Genomic DNA, 8,850 nt, shown 5'->3' on the forward strand with positions numbered 1-8,850 from the left:
TGTCTGAGACATTGATGAGGAACAGTTGCTGGAAACATAAAGAAAGGCTCTATTGAGTCCTCATGACTAGAGTTATGAGAGAGGCAGAATTAAGAATCTCCTAGTTAACATAGTGGTAGAAAATTCTCTAAGCAAGTGTCATGGCATGGCTGTGTGCTGCAATATAAGTAGTGATAAAGTAGATTAAAGATGGATTCTCAAATGGAAGAAGAACCAAGGGGGCTGGGGAGATGGTTCAGCAACTGAAAGTACATACTGATTGCTCTTGAAAAGGACTTGGGTTTCATTCCTAGGAGCCATGTCAGGCAGCTCACAAACACCTGTAACTCCAGTCCCTAAGGACCAAAAGTTTCTTGTTCTTTGATCTCTGCAGACACTTGCTCTCAAGTGCACATAGTCCTCCATTTGTGTATAATAATTAAATGTCTTTTGTTTTAAAGGAATGAAGCTAGAGAGATGCTTCAGTGGTCCCAAGTTATTGTATTATCCACATGGGTGCTCATAACCATGTTTAACTTCAGTTCCAGATGATCTGAAACCTGCTCCTTTCCTGTGTGGGTACCTGGCATGCACATAATCCATAGACACATATGGAGGCAATATACTCATATCCATAAAATAAAAATAAATCTTGTTAAAAATTAATTTTAAAAAGGGAAGCAGAAATGTTGCATTTCATATTTAGTACTTAAACATATTTTTTAATGTCCATACTGAAATATTATGGAATCATAGTGATTTCTGCCCAAAAGCAAAAGCAAACAAAATCTCAATCATAGATATAAGCATTGGGTGTGAAACCCATCACTGATGAATCATTTCTTTTTGTCCTGTCATGATTCTCATGTGCTTGTACACACTTGGCAGGGATTCTACATAGGGAAGAAAGAACAACTCTATTCCTGACTTCCAGGTCAGTATTACACAATGAAGTTCCTTTTCCCTCCACTCTATTTATTTGTTTGTTTGTTTATTTATTTTTATTTACTTACTTACTTATCATACATCCTTACCGAAGTTTCCCCTCCCTCCTCTCTTGTAGATGAAATTCTAAACAGTTTTATTAAATAAGAAACACAAAGCCAAATAGAGAGTTAAAAGCCCAAGAGATCAGAGCAAAAGCCACTACTACCTTATCTGACAACCTAAATACTGTGGCTTCCCCTAGAAAGAGAGCATTTTTCCTCTGTGACCTGTCTTTTTATTGCCTTTCTGTTCTGTCTTCTCATTGGCTCTAAACCCAACCACATGGCTGCCTTGTCACTACCTGACTATACAGACTTCCAGGTTTCTATGGTTGGTACTGGGATTAAAAGTTCAGGTCACCTAGATTTGGCTATGTCCTCGACCACACAGAGACTCTGCTTGCCATGTGATCAGATTAAGGGCGAGTGCTACCACTGCCAGACTTCTGCTTAATGGCTATGACCTCTGATCTCCAGGCAACTTTATTTATTAGCAGACAAATAAAATCACATTTCAGCACAAATAAAATATCACCATATTTCCCCCTTTACTCTCATTAAAAAGAAAAAAAGGAGAAACTATATAAAATAAGTACAAAAACTATATACACTATATACAAGCAATAAATACCTAAACAATGTCTAGTCCATTTGCATTTGACAAATTCAGAGAAAATATTCCATTATCCTATTTTGATAAGTCTAAAATGTACCTGATTCACTTTCTATCCTAACTTACATTATTAACAGAGAACTATCTTATAATGTCTTTCAAATTTATACACTTACACCTCTTTATTGAGGTTTTTTTTTCTGAAATTCTTAAGGAAAACTATAGCTATAACTATCTAATCTTTAACTTTAATTATAATTGTCTAATCTTCAACTGTAACTACAACTATAACCATAACTATCTAATCGTCAACAGCCTCAGATACCCAAGAAGGAAATAATATTAGCTAATAAAGCAGGAACTGCATGCAAGCGGCTTCCAAAAAGTAATTGTGAGTTGACAGAAACAGCCAGCTGCCTGGACAGTCACCCGAGGTTTTGCCACAAAGTTGGGGCATCATCTTCAGCCTATAGGCTTAGTGTATCCAACAGACTCCTTTGTGAAATAGGATGTACAAAAGGCCTACAGTTTGACCTCACATTTGATGAGAGTAATCCATGTACCACAAACATCTGAATTCCACTAATGTCCTGTCATGATTCAGGATTTTAAATTCTGGAAATTGTTCATGTTTTTGGAATGCAGATTGTCCATTTTTCTTGGCTTCTGGGTGGCTTCATTGTTTTTATTAAATGCCAGTCTACCATTGAGAAGTTAGACTCTGTCAGCTTAGTTACTCTTTCAAGAATAACTGTCTCAGCTGCTGTTCCACTGCACATTAGAAGCCATCAGTCCACTGCCAGTTCAGCTGCCTTCAAAGAAAGGGGCATGGTACCTTTTCCAGATTTCAAAGGCCACTTCAGGGATGGTGCGATATTGTTCTGTCCTCTGAAGATGTCTGTTGTTAAAGCCACAACCACAATTGTCTTGACAAGAATTGGTAGTCCTTTGTTTTATGTCCTGTCTGTCCATTTTGTCCTGATTGTCAGCAGATGATATGAGGATACCTTGTCCAGTGGCTAATTTTTGCCACAATGAATGTTAACTCTATGTGCAGTTTCTTCAATGCCCATATCTTCTCTGAAGTAGACTGGTACTGACAGGAGCTGACATGTCTTATAGTCATAAAATAGAAAAATTTTCTAAGTTATTAAAACATTTTAAATGCCATATTCTATAGATCTCTGAAGGGTTTGAAGATGACCTGTCTATCTAAAATATATCTGCCTGACCTTAAAGACATACCTAATATGACTACAAGTTCAATTTATAATGTCTAACTACTAACCTTCATTTCTTTATATCCTAATAGTTGGTAATAATAGCATTCAAGGATTAGCAAATTGCATTACATTGTTAAATAAACTGTATAAGTACAATATTGTGAACAAGATTAGAAATATATATATATATATAATTTTCTAACAATAACAATCTCAATATATATATATAATTTGTATACAATATACAAAAATCCAATTCAATGTAAAGTATTTAAAACTAGTAACTGTCTTTTGAAAGTAGATTTAATAATCTATCTTATTTATATTGTATCTATATCTTCTCTTTACTTTTCAGAATAGATTCAATAATCTACCCTCTATTCTATCATTTCTATATATCTTTTTTTAAAAACAAGAACCTTAAATCTAATCTCCTTTGCTTAGACCCTTTCCTAACCCTTAACAACAACTTGTAACCAACCCTTCCCCAAAATGAAAATTATTCCAGACCCCAAACCCATTAAAAGACCCAACTGCCTCACACTACTTCTTTGGGTATGTGGGCATCTTGTTCTTAAAATTGCTTCCTGCTGGACATGGGCGAAGGCATCTTTATTCTGAAAAGAAAATTTTTAGGTTAATTGTCTAATTCTAGGAAAGGCAGCTATATCCTTTGTTGTACAGTCTGTCCTTTTTTTGACTTTCTGCTCTGCCTTCTCATTGGTTATAAACCCAACCACATGACCTCCTCATTACTGCCTGTCTGTACAGACCTCCAGGTCTTCTGTGGTTGGTATTGAGATTAAAGGCATGTGTCTCCATGCTGGCTGTGTCCTTGAACACACAAAGATCCATCTAGCTCTGCCTCCCAAGTGCTGGGATTAAAGGCATGTACCACCACTGCCCAGCTTCTGCTATGACTTGCTATTAGCTCTGACCCCCCAGGCTATTTTATTTATTAGCATACAAATAAAATTACATTTCAGTACAAATAAAATATCACCATATTTCCCCTTTTCTATTTTAATGAAAAGAAAAAAGGAAAAAAGTTATAACTAATATAAGAAAAACTATATGCAAAAGTACAATAACTATATACCATATATACAAGCAATAAATACCTCAACAATGTCTAGTTCATTTGCATTTGACAAATTCAGAGAAAATAATTCCATCAATATTAACCTTCTTATATAGTTGTTCCATTTTCAGACTGCCTAAAATTTTATCAAACAAAGCCCAATTTTTTTCCAATGTACATATAAAACCAATTTTTTTTTTAATGTGGAAAAAATTTTTCTCTTTTAAATAGTTTTTTACTTTAAAATATCTGATATCTTAATTGACTTACCAAGTCTGAATAGAACAGTAGAAATCCGAAGGAGTTTCAAAACAGCTACCTAGCATCTGAATCCAGAGAGAGAAAAAGCAAGCAAGCAAGCAAGCAAGCAAGAAAGTGTAGCTATGTCCTGCCTAAAAGCTTAAATCCAGCCACATGTTCCCGCTTGAGCCGAGTCCAGCCTGGATTCCGGCTTCCTTAAGCTCTAACCACGTGCATGATAGGGCTGTAATAACATCAGCAGAGTAGACAATTTTAAGACTGAGGTAGTAATGAACTTTTTTTTCCTGTTTGAACAGAAAATGTATGTATTTTGGATTTTTCTGCTCTAAGCACATCATCCCTGTGGCTTGGTGGGAATGCTTTCTTGTGTTTATTTGAGGATTGCCGAAGTGGGCAGTTCTCTTCTTGGTGAGCAGACCTTCCATCTGTCTATAAGGAATACTGGCTGCCGACAGCCAGCTGGGAGTTGTGATTGAGATGCAGTATAGTCAGGTGTCTTAGTAGGTCTCATGGCATATGATGCTCAAGGTGTTTGCTACTAATAACACACCAAAAACCATTGCTCTGATGTTAGGGAGAGGCACCAATAGCAATCCTGGTACAGCGCTTACTGTATCCAAAACAAGTATGTGGCGCCTAATGGGAGTCACAACCCAATGAGGCAGATTCATTGATTACTCTGTTTTTGTGCGAGACCTAGCCGAAAAGAAATCAAATGCCTCACCTAAAGGTCATATTGTTAGTGAAGTGATGATGTTTGTCTTTAAGATTTATCCCTGTGTTGGATTGGAACGAAAGGCCAGATGAATGAAAGCACATGAATTGTGAACCAAAGGCTGTGGAGCCCCTAGCTGGATCAGACCCTCTGAATAAGTGAGACAATTGAATAGCTTGATCTGTTTGGGAGGCATCCAGGCAGTGGGACCTGGACCTGTCCTTAGTGCATGAGCTGGCTGTTTGGAACCTGGGGCTTACACAGGGACACTTTCTTCAGCCTGGAAGGAGGGGACTGGACCTGCCTGTACTGCATCCACCAGGTTTAAATGAATCCCCAGGGGTGCCTTGATCCTGCAGGACATGGGAATGGAGGGGAAGGGATGGGAGGAAGGTGTGGGGTGGGGCCAGGAGGGGGGAGGACAGGGGAACCCATGGCTGATGTGTAAAATTAAAACACAAATATAATAAAAAAAGGGGGGAGAAGAAGAAAAAAAAGATTTATCCCTGTGTTATGTTTGGTTTCCCAAGCAAGAACACCCCCACTGTCAGGTACTCTGTGTTTTCCATGCCTTTTTTCTTGTGTATTACTAGAGTACAGACCTAGGCTGCTGGCGGTGGCCATGTGGGCTGCTGGCGGTGGCCACATGGACACGCCTCCGAGTGGCCCACCCAATGCGAGAGATAACAAGTTGTGCTAGTGAAGCTGTGTAAATAATTCCTGAAGTCTCAGTGTAACATGGACATTAACAGTGATGACACATAAACACAAAAGCTGATCTGTAGATGATGTTTGTCAGCTTAGTGGTATTATTATTGTCCATGTGGAATTTTTGTTCTTGTGGGGCCTCATCTCCTTCCTGGAGAGTTCAAATTTGATGTTAGGCTTGATTGTAATTTTCTGCACAAAACTGATAGAGACATGTATAGGCAGCTAATTGAAGCCTGTGTGACCATTAGTATCGTAACAAAGTTTAAAATATATGTATATATTAATCTTGTAAGTTTTGATATAAAATTTATACTTTAAGAAAAGTTTAAAGAATCAGAATAGAATCAAAGAATTGAGATTAGTAGTAATAGAATAATCCTTTAATTTTTTTTTTTTTGTCTTTTCCTGTCTCATATCAGAAGATGGCTCTTTCTTCTGGCATGATACAGGGAGTTTGCATTTTCCTTTATTTATTTATTTATTTATTTATTTATTTATTTATTTATTATTTATCTATCTATTTATTTATTTATTGTTTTTAGAACTTGCTTTAAACATTTATTGCCATATATTTACTGTACAAAATAATGGGGTTAAATTTATCCCCTTTTCCCTCAACTTTTGCAAAGTACATTAATCTGTTCTTTTTTGCAAGTATGGAGGTTAGAAGACAACTTTTGGGCGTCATTTCTCTCTTTCCACCATGTGGTCACAGGGATCACATTTAGTCATTAAACTAGGCAGCAAGCATCTTTACCCAGTGAGACATTATGTCTGATTTTTAAAACTATATACACATGGTACTGGGGAGATGGCTAAGCAACATACCTGCAAAACTAGCATGAGAAGTCGGTGTTCAGATCCCAGGACTCATACAAAAAGTCCCGGTTCAGCAGTGCATGCTGGCAATCTGGCACCAGAGAGGAGACAGATTCCCTGGGGCTTAATGACCAACCACTATTACTTAACTGGAAAGTTCAGTGAGAGACCCTGCCTCAAAAAATAAAGAAAGAGTGTGATAGAAGATGATGCCTCATCATGACTTCTGGTCTCTTCGCACACCTATATATAGTCAGTCACACACACACACACACACACACACACACACACACACACACACACACAGAGCTCATGTATATATGCAAACACATACTAATGCAGATACTACGCACATACATACTACTTGGGTGGTAGGAGTAGAGAAACAGGAAATAATTTTATAATTAAAAAAAGCACCTCTCAAAGCAACTGAAGATGAATACTAATAAAGAAACCCAACCAATCTTTAATTTTAGGCAAAAGTATATGTGACAGTATTAATTTACAAAACTAAGTTTAGTCCTTTGCTGTAAACACTTTGACAGTTTTAGAAGTCCATCAATTTTCCCATTGCCTTCCAGAATATCCACAGTACACATGATCCTTCCACACTCTGCTGCTCAGATAGAACTTTAGGTGTCGATTTGTTCCGGATTCTTTTCCTTCTCCTCTTCTTTTCTGAAGCAGGCCATTTTGTGTCCTGTGCTTTCTTCTTTTTCTTCAAGCAGCTTAGAGGATTGGGGCCACCCACCTTCTTTCTCCTCCTCTTCTCAGGGTTCCTCACCAGGCCTTGCTCCTTCTTTAGATGCTTGATACTCTGTTTCTTGTGCACTGAAACCAGCAGGCCTGACCCCACTGCCTTCACAAAGGCCACTGTTCTGGGTGAAGGCTTGTCCAAGACTATAGTGTTCTGAATAATGAACATCAGGGGGATTCAGGGACTTTTCTTTACTTTCACAGATAAGTTCTGATCCTGTGTTGCCACAAAATAAGGATGAGAATTTCCCTCCTCCACCATGGACAGGAAACATTCTGATCCACACATGGCACACTTGAAATGACGACAATTTCGAACCTGGCATTTCTGTGCGATCAGTTTTGCTTCATATAATTCCCTTCCCAGTGTTTCTAACTCCTTTAACATACATCTCATGGTGCACAGCTGGGTCTCCCCTATAAGGTAGCTGGGCAGCTGGTCCTGCAGCTGGATGTGACCCTGCAGCATTGCCTGGCAGAAAGTGCCATCCAGAAGGATCTGGTAGGGCTCAAGGACTCCGAAATTGTTACAGAAGAAGCCAAGATGCTTCTTGGTGTGTTTCTGCCTGGCGATCTTCATGCTTGCTTAAGCCACTGGATGCAGGTCCCAGCGGCGCCAGCCTCCTGAATTTTCCTTTTAACAACATGATTGGGTTTAAAAAAAGAGAGCCATTCTCCAACTCCAAAGACAAATTTAAATTTTAATTTAACTGGGACCAAAAGAAGATCATTTGTGTTAAATGTTGTTAGAGAAGAGCAGAAACAAACATTCAGGAAGACTCATGAAATTTTATAAATGATATACCAATAGGCCAATTTACACTTTTTGGGAACATTTTTTTTTTCTAGATTTGCCTTTTTCTTCAGATGTCTCATTTGTCCACTATTCTTCAGATTCCTTAGCTTTCATTCTCCTAAAAGACAAAAACAAGAACCTTTCCCCAAGACTAACTTTGGAGAGGTTCCCTTTTGACAAGTTATATCTTGATTAAATGAAAAGGCAGGTATTAATGGTATAAGTTAGTTTAACTTGAATGGTTGGTCATGCTAGTTGATGAACTATTATCTTTTCTAATTAATAGGTCTCTCTTGTTCAAATCGAACCTTTATCAAATTTGATGGTATCTACAGTTTATCTTCTCCTGTGGAAACAAAAGCAAAACCTCATCTTCAACGTAACACATATCCTGGCTTCCATTCTGAGGTCAGTACATCCTTAAGGTATATAGGTTGATTTAATTCTGTAGTTTTTTCTATTATCCAATGTCTCTCTGCAGCTGTTGTTCCTTTCTTATTAGCATTGGGAAAATTTAAAGTTAATAGAGCATTATGCAGTCTATTTTGGGGGGTGGTGGTTGTTACACCTTTTTGTTTAGCATATCCTTTAGAGTTCTGTTTGATCTTTCTATAACAGCTTGTAGGATTATATGGTACTGTAAAGTGCTTTATATTGTAATAAGCAAAAAACTGTTTCATTTTAACAGAGACATGTAGTTAGAGTATTCCTTCCTGGCCCAGTCAGGACAAATCTCTCTTACCCGCCAGTCCCACAGTCGCTCAGACCCAACCAAGAAAGCACACAGAGACTTATATTGTTTAGAAACTGTATGGCTGTTGCAGGCTTCTTGTTAGCTACTTCTATCTTAAATTAACCCATTTTTGTTAGTCTATACATTGCCATACGGCTTGTGGCTTACCAGTGTCTT

The 8,850-nt window shown here is 37.9% G+C and overlaps 1 pseudogene; it reads right to left on the reverse strand.

The window, feature by feature from the left end:
• Nucleotides 1-6,935: 6,935 nt before the first annotated feature.
• LOC118591187 lies at nucleotides 6,936-7,724 on the reverse strand (annotated as a pseudogene).
• Nucleotides 7,725-8,850: the final 1,126 nt, after the last annotated feature.

Source organism: Onychomys torridus, chromosome 9 (genome assembly GCF_903995425.1).
Source record: "Onychomys torridus chromosome 9, mOncTor1.1, whole genome shotgun sequence".
Lineage (NCBI taxonomy): Eukaryota > Metazoa > Chordata > Mammalia > Rodentia > Cricetidae > Onychomys > Onychomys torridus.